Below are 8,497 nucleotides of genomic sequence, written 5' to 3'. Positions count from 1 at the left end.
TTTAAATGTGAATAAATCTTTTGTGTCTCCTACCATCACTCGTTACGGTGATACTGGTAACGTAGCCCGACGTCAAGGAAGTAGACGGAAGAAAACAGCAAAGTCAGCAGAAATTCGTTCGAAAAGTAAAGAATCGACTTGATCGAAACCGCGTTGCCGTTGCCGATAAATGTCTCGTGAGCTGAACATATCGCAATTTTCCATTCGCAAATATTGAAAAATGAGCTCGGGGTAAAGCCAGTGAAATTCCAAAAAGTGCAATAACTTACACCGCAACGGACAGAAAATAGACTCAAAAGAGCTAAAGAGTTGCTTCGCTTGGCGGAAAGTGGTGAACTGCCGAATTTAGTTTTCTAAGATGAAAAAACATTCGTTGTCCAGCAGTTTGTAAACAAACAAAATGATCGTGTTTATTTGCCAAAGAGGTTAGCTGAAAATGTGCACCTTCGGTTGGCCACCAGAACTCAAGCGCCGTCCATGGTAATGGTGTGGGCCGCCATAACTGCCGATGGTCGCTCTCCGCTCGTATTGATCGATCGACCGAATATTATCGCGAAAATATTCTGGAGGGTGTATTAAAGCCTTGGGGACTCAAACATTTTGACCTTGGAGATTCCATCTGGACTCAGATCCATCGCACTCAGCACGCTCCACCCAAGAATGGTAACAAAATGAGGTTCCTCTCTTAATTTCCAGCGCACAGTGACCACCAAAATCTCCGGATACCAATCCGTTGGACTATTGTGTCTGGAGTATTTTGAAAATAAAGGTTGGAACTAAAAAATACCAAAGAGTCGATCACCTCAAGCAAGCGCTTCGGCGGGAATGGACCGAAAATACCGCAGAACAACATTCGGGCAGCGTGTGACGGTTTCATTGGCCGTTTGAAGGGCACAATTCGTACCAAAGGTGACCAATTTGAACAAATCTAAAATTATTCTAAAATTTTATGCTATGTCCGACATTTTTTGATTTCATTCAATAAAATTACAAAAAAATGTAAAAATTATTGCGTTTGACTTTGTTGCAGTTTTTTTATCTCACCCTGCACTTTTAACTTTACTTCCCTTTATGGTTTTTGTAAAGCTATTTTTATTAATATCCAAACAAATGTTCCGACAAATAAAAAGCTTTATTGTGTAGTTTTTTTTCACATGAGCAAATGATTCAAATCATGGTACAATAAAAAAGTATGGTAGAGCTCCCAGCTGATTACAATTCTTTTCTAAGTGTGCCCGACTTCTGCCAATTTTGTGTATGTATTTATTGTTTTGAAAAAATAAAAACAAAATATTTTCAAAATCTATGATTGGAAGAAACTTAAATTGCGGGGCGCGCATTATTAATATTAACGATATTTGCCATGGAATTGAAAGATTGAACACTTAGGATCAAATAAATCAAATAAATGAAAACAACTTGTTACCTATAATTTTGAATAATTCTGACAGGAAGCGGGCATAGCCTCAGGGCTGTATTTTAGCAGTTTTACGAAGCTGTTCCACCTTATTATTGTAGCATGATTTAAGTAAAATAAATGACAGAACGAAAAGGAACGACTGAACTAAAAGGAACTAAATGACCTAGTTCCTCTTGTGAAAGGAACGAGGAAGATCGACTGCTCAGTGAACTAGATTGTCCAACACGAGTCAATTAAGAATACCACATACGAGGTTTTATCCATTTAAGTGATTTAATGTACCAAAAAAGTCGGAGTTGTACAAAAGTTATGTTTAGCGCCGTGTTCATAACCTTGATAATGCACAATTGATGTCTTTTGGTAAACCATATTTTTATTCGACCCCCAAATAATTGTATTTATTTCAAACTAATTTAAAAAAAATATTTATACCTTTTAAAATTAAAAAAAATACCAAGTCCGTGATTTTTAAACTTCCCTCGTAGTTATATCAAATGCGACACTGACCCATGTATTCGGCCGGAATCTAAAGGTGATAATACATAAGCAGATTGGCATATTTAGTGACATTTTGATGTCGTACTAGAATCCTGCAGGCGTTTTCTTTTATAATCTGGTATAAATACACCATTACATGATACCAAGCTGCTTATGTGTCATCACTCTATATGGAAATGGCAACTCTGAAAAATTGTTGACGCGGCAACACTAATACCCATTTGCATCTCTCGGGATATATTTTGCATTTTTCTTTCATTTTCGTTCTCCTTCAACCCACCCCCTTTTTAATGAGAGTAAGTGAATACGAGTTGTATAATAATCAATTAGTCTATAGGTACTATAATATTGTATAAGTATATAAATATTATGAACAAATCGCTCAAACATACATACCTTCTTTTTCCGCTTACAATACTATTTTAGTTTACCAAAAAACGCGAATTGCTGGCAAATGAATGAACTACACGAACACACACAGCACTCTGACAAAGAACTAAAACGATAATGACCAAACCCATAGCAACATAAAGGTTGTATGCAAATTTGCAACTGGCAACGTCATTCCTCAAAAGTCAACATGTATAGAATTATCAAACCGCCTTATGGTATGCAACATTTTTGGAACTATAAATTGGTGTGAGAAATTATTTAACACCTCATGCATTGCAATGTTGCTATATTTGCGTAGAGTAAGAAAATGGATATAATCGACTACCAATCGGTTACGATCGACGTCGATGACATTGACCAGTATTGCCGCAATTTCCAGGCAGATGAAATGCGAAAAGAGCAAAAAATTCATAATAATAATATAATAATAATAAATCTGTGATTCTGTGGTTTATATTATTTCAATCACATTTCAGACTGAGTGCATTAAAACAGTTGCAGAAATTCAAAATAAGTGTAATATTAGTGAAAGAGATAAAGAAGCTGAAATATGGGAAAAGAGTGTTCAGAGAAATTTGACATGGTAACTTACAGAAAATGCAGGGATGGATATGCTTATTTCAAATTAATTTACCTTTTTAATTTTACCATGGAAATAACCTTAATGTAATACATTTTTTGTAAGCTAATTCCACAATAGGTGTGTCTGGTTACTTTTCCTGCAGGAATTCTCCAGCAGCATCTTTCTGAGAGAGTAAGATAGTTTTATTCTCTTTTGTAAGGAAAGTGGGAGAAATAAACAGACGGTATTCCTGCAGAAGCTTGCAATTAATCAGCTGATTTGTCAAAACAAACCAATTTCCCATTAAAAGAAAAAACACAAACTTTACGTTTTATAAATAAAAAGAAAATTAGAAATAAAATAAAAATATAAGCAATACAAGAAAGATAGATTTGATGTGTTCCCCGGAATACTTTAAACGTAAAGCTGTTCTCCGAAAACAATTAGTCTTCCTAATTCCAAAAAAAAAAATATTTTCAAAGTGAAAGCACAAAAAAATAAATAAACAATAGAAAACATCTGATTGAATGTCGATGAATGAGAAAAAGAAGAGTTGCCAGTGATTGCAAGAAGAAGAATTTGCAAACTCTTACTGAAAGAACTGTCAAAATTTCTCTCTCCAACCGCCAATCTCGCCTAAATAGACAGCCTCGAAGGCGACCAAGTCCCCCCCCCCCCCCTCAGCCAGTGACTGTGAAGAGGATGCGGTCAACTGAGAAGCAGCAACCCAAGGCAAAGAAAATGGTGACGGCACAGATGGTACGACATTCGGTCTCGTATGCTTTGGTGCCAGCAAAGAACTATAGTGGGTAGCGCGCTAATGGTAAGACGACAATAGATCCTGCCAGTAATCATTCGCAGAAATCCTGAGGCTAGAAAACCGAAGCAGAATCATGTATCTACTCAACGGATAGTACTGGAGGACGTTAGTGTAGCGGTCATTGAAGAGCTTACTTAAAAGGGCCTCATTGCACTATGAAAAAGAAAAGAGCTGGGGGCTTAGAAAACAAGTCATACACCGGTTGTTCGTGCCTCTTCCGGTTACAAGCTATTAAATACGGGTCACTCATGTCCAAATTAAACACAGCCGATCCGGAAATCTTGAGAAAAAGAACATTCTACCTCTTAGTAGGTCTAATCTAAGAATGGTAGTAGGCATACTGACTGGCCAATGTAGTATCTGATGTCTGACCGCAAGGTGGGAAAGCACTCAATTCATCTACCTTTAAGTCTACGCTAGTTCTGGAGTGCAGAAATGACCTGGAAAAAGTTAGATCCTCCTTCAAACTTTGTTAGGTTCCTCGTCATTGCAATATCACTGGCAATAAAGATTGGCAAGATGTGAATCCGAGTCAGTTGATCGAGATCTCGGTGTCGGGGTGATTCCAATCAAATTGGCTAAATGGAAGTGGCTGTAATGCCTCCAAGAAAATTTGGCCTGATATTCTTGAAAGGATATCAATTTCGCTAATTTCCATTGCGATATCTGCCCCAAAACATGTGGTAGGATTAATCATATGTCACTGTTCAGGGTTGCCCATATTCGACGGACCCATCTGGCAACGCCATAACTTTTGACAGAGATGTCACATCACTTAATGACATACCGCGTTTGAAGCGTCAGTCCAAGCACATTTTTACCATGAACCAATACACGCCACGCGAGCGCTCTGAAATAGTTGAAATTTACATTCAACAGATGAAGTCAATTGCGAAAACTCAACGTGCTTTTAAAACATTAACAAATGTGAGATGTGCTCCTTCTAAGAACACCATTAAGCGTTTATACGACCGTAGAAGAGCTCAAGGACAACATTCGTGAAGAAATAGCCGCCATTCCGGCCGAAATGTTGGCAAAAACGATGGGAAATGCAGCAAAAAGGGCACAATACGTCATCAACGCCAGAGGCGGCCATTTGAGAGATGTAACGAATCTACTTGGAACAAATTAAATGATTAACATTGCCAACAGCCAAAATTTTTTTTTTCTTTGATTTAAAAAAAAAAACATGGGTCCGTCGAATATGGGCAACCCTGTAATCTTCTAAGTTTGGTAGCGACAATACTTAATACTGTAGTTTTTTCCAAGGCGAGGAGTAAACTGAGACTTACTCTGCTACTGTCCAACTCTTTTTGGTGCCAGACGGAGGCTCATGGGTAAGCAAATTCTACCATGGGGGTTATAAAACCTGGACCTGCTCAGACAATTTTCTGTCTTAGGCTGTAGTATTTATTACGAACTTCAAATGCGAAATATGAAACAATTCCGGTAAATAATGTCGCTTAAATCATCAAAATACCGAATATCGGGGGTACCGTTAGATGGGGGCTATACGAAGACGTGGACCTGCACAGACAATTTTCTGTCTTAGGCTGTAATTTCCATTACGAACTTCAAATGCCTATTTTGAAACAATTCCGATAAATAATGTCGCTAAAACCATCAAAATACCGCATATCGAGAGGTACCGTTATAAGGAGGCTATGCGAAGACGTGAACCTACATGACCCATTTTCAATACAAAAAGTCCTGCAGACATAATACACATTTGAGTACATTTTTATCAACTTACTTCATTTTGTTTGGAAGCTAGAGTGATTTCCCCAAACGGGCGGACATTGCTAAATCGACATAGAATTTCATGCTGATCAAGAATATATATTTTTTGGGGTCTAAAATGTATATTTCGATGTGTTACAAACGGAATGACAAACCTAAAACTATGGTTGAGAGTATACAAATATATTCCAGAGCATTTTCTTGTACATTCAGCGAAATCCCATAAAAGTGTCAGCGCTGTTAAATTATAACATAATGCTATGTCACTATATGGTGACAACATATTTTTTTCTACCACTAACACCATCTATTGAGTCAAAACCAAGATGAAATGTCTCATCTTTATATATATATATGGCTTTGCTCTTTTACTCACCACCAGCAAAGACATATAATATAATAAGATGCGACCAAAGACATATAATATAATAAGATGCGACATTACATTTGCACTTTTCTTCAATAGATGGCGTTGGTCGTGGAAAAATATGTTATGTCACGATATCGTGACATAGCATTATGTTAAATTTAACAGAGCTGACACATTTTAAGGGTTGTTGTTGATTTTTATCGATTCAATGTACAAGGAAATGCTCTGGAATAGATTTTTGAGAGCATGTCTATCATACCCGATATTTTTTTCCGCGTATTTCCGCCATTTTTCGGCGATATCGGAATAACATATTTTTCTAAAATTTCCAATGCATTTCTGTTATGTCGCCTGCCATCTGTTACCTGATTGAAGAATTAAAGTCCATATGCATTTTGTCCAATCTTTATAGTTTTATGTCTTTGCCACCAGCCAAGAAATATATCGGCGACCACAACCACACAAAATGTTGAGAATGGCAATACTATCAATGCCAAAAGCAATGTTGACGCAACATGTTTCATCTAATGTTGAGAGCACACGAGAGATATTCAATGAGAGAGTGAAGTGCCTTACCATCAGTGTTGCCAACAATTTGAGAGCTAAAAGCGTAATTAAAAACCAGAAAAGCGTAAATGGCGTAAAAACTTTCCTTAAAAAAGCGTAAAAAGCGCTATGTATTTTTTTTTACCAAAATGGCAAAATTGTCAATAAAACACTATTTTTAACTAAATGCTGTTTTATTCAAAAATTGAGATCGTATATTATATAAATATTTCATATGCATGAAGAGCATATTTATTTTTAAAAAATATGATATATTAAGAAGTTTTAACATGTGGTTAAAACTTTCAGACATACATTTTTATAAACAATTATGTTCACTCATAAATCCCATAGCTTCAAATGCAGTTGAAGTTCTGTAAACTCGTACAACAAAGCAGCCATGTATGAACTTACTTTTTTATACCCTCCACCATACTATGGATGGTATATTAACTTTGTCATACCGTTTGTAACTCCTCGAAATACTCATGTCATATTCTTGATGTCCGATGTCCGTCTGTCTGTCTGTTGTAATCACGCTATCTTTTGAACGAATTAAGATAGAAGGCTAAGATTTTGCACACATGTTTATTTTTTCAGTAGGCAGGTTAAGTTCGTGAATGGGCCACGTGTAGGTCCATGTCTTCGTATAGCCACCATATAATGGTACCTCCCGAATATTCGGTATTTTGATGATTTTAGCGACATTATTCACCGGAATTGTTTCAAATTACGTATTTAGAATTCGTAATGGGATCTACAATATGTGACAGAAAATTGTCTATGCAGTTCCAGGTTTTCGTATAGGCCCCATATATCACAACCTCCCTATATTCGGTATTTTGACGAGTTTAGGTACAATACCCACCGAAATTGTTTGAGATGTCGTATTTGAACTTCGTAATGTATGCTTCAGCCTATGACAGAAAATTGTCTATGCTGGTCCAGGTCTTCGCACAGCTCCGATATAACGGAACCTCCCTATAACGATATTTTGATGATTTTAGCTACATTATTCACCGTTTATTTCAAGTTTTCGAATTTGAATATGGTAATGGCTTATGACAAACAATGTCTATGTAGGTCCACGTCGTATAGACCCTAGTAAAACGGCTATATTCGGTATTTTTAAAATTTATACAGAATTTTTAAGGATTTTATTTTTTTAAAATTTCCAAATTCGTTCCAAATGGTGGAGGGTATTCAAAGTTCGGTCCGGTCGAACCTACTGCTTTTTAACTTGTTTCTCGTTCATTTCACTTTTCCTTCAATTGGTTTATAATACACAAAATTCTTCGTTTTATTTTAGTTTATTAAAAAAGAGTTACATGTAAACTAAAGAACTTCAATGACAGGAATGGAAGACACGTAAAGAATTTACAGTAAAGAACTTGCGATAAGTAGATGTCATACTATCGAAATATTCGAATGTATAAACATTGACACGTTTTAAAATCTAAAACCCGCTAAAAGCACCAACAGAAAAGATGAAAAGCGTACGTACAGTGCTTTTTTTTCGTTTCGCGCTATGCCTACTATTTTGGCGTTTTGGGGGGTCTAAAAAGCACCATAAATATCGCGAAAAGCACTAAGTTGGCATCGCTGCTTACCATAGCATAGACCAAGGTAGATCTAACAGTTAACCGCATCGGCGAATTGCTACAACAAAGCAACTTTTGTGGTCCCCTCAAATGTCAAAATTGGCATCTAAGGCGAAAAACATAGATTCGCCATGACATTTAAAGGTTGCGGCAAATTTGTTTCAACCAATCAGAAACGAGGTATTTGTTTACATTTTAATTTAGTGTGCCGCTCGTCGTAAACGAACGTCGCAATAAAAGTTTTTATTGTAAAACAAATAAGAGTAAAATAAGTATTAATTGTAGTATTGCGATATTTTTTAAACCAAGAAACTTATAATGACTATATTTTACTGGTTTAAACCGAAAGTTTTCCGGAACTGCAAATGGCAAGAGTCGAATTCTTGCACTACTTCCCGTGACGTGCTTTGGAAATCTTAGATGTTGAGGCTAACTTAATTCTTAATGCTGCACTCCATTCTAACCTCCTTCCTTCATTTTCTTTTAATTTTTTTACTGGTTTCACTCTAAATTTGCTCTTAAATTATTTGAAATATTATAAAAAGGT

Source organism: Musca domestica, unplaced genomic scaffold (genome assembly GCF_030504385.1).
Source record: "Musca domestica strain aabys unplaced genomic scaffold, Musca_domestica.polishedcontigs.V.1.1 22, whole genome shotgun sequence".
NCBI lineage: Eukaryota > Metazoa > Arthropoda > Insecta > Diptera > Muscidae > Musca > Musca domestica.
This window is presented reverse-complemented; position numbering follows the sequence as displayed.